This window comes from Nematolebias whitei, chromosome 11 (genome assembly GCF_014905685.2).
Source record: "Nematolebias whitei isolate Nwh7 chromosome 11, NemWhi1, whole genome shotgun sequence".
NCBI lineage: Eukaryota > Metazoa > Chordata > Actinopteri > Cyprinodontiformes > Rivulidae > Nematolebias > Nematolebias whitei.
In genome coordinates, this window is record NC_056508.1 from 7,656,017 (window position 1) to 7,656,389 (window position 373).

Below are 373 nucleotides of genomic sequence, written 5' to 3' on the forward strand. Positions count from 1 at the left end.
ATCCGTTTAATTTATGAATATATCTCATGCATATGTTCATACTACATCTGGTGGCCTCGTACGCTTCATAAATGGACTGTATTCGCGTAAGAATTGAATTATCATGTTGGCATGAAAAGTGCAGATTCTGCTGTGAAAAAAGTGCAGAGAATCAGCTGCTGTGAAACGCAGCGTTTTGAGCTGCGATACTTGGAGAAAATACAGCATGTTTGCAGCTAGTGATGTTTTGAAAGCTGAACTTGTGAGTCCATGAGTCTTTATGAAAGCTGAAATTGTACGTCTGTGGTGTGTGACAGATTTGCTGAGCTGTGGAAACGTTGTTCTGTTTGACAGTTTAAAAGACGTGACTCTGGTCCGGCTCGGTTCTGATGAA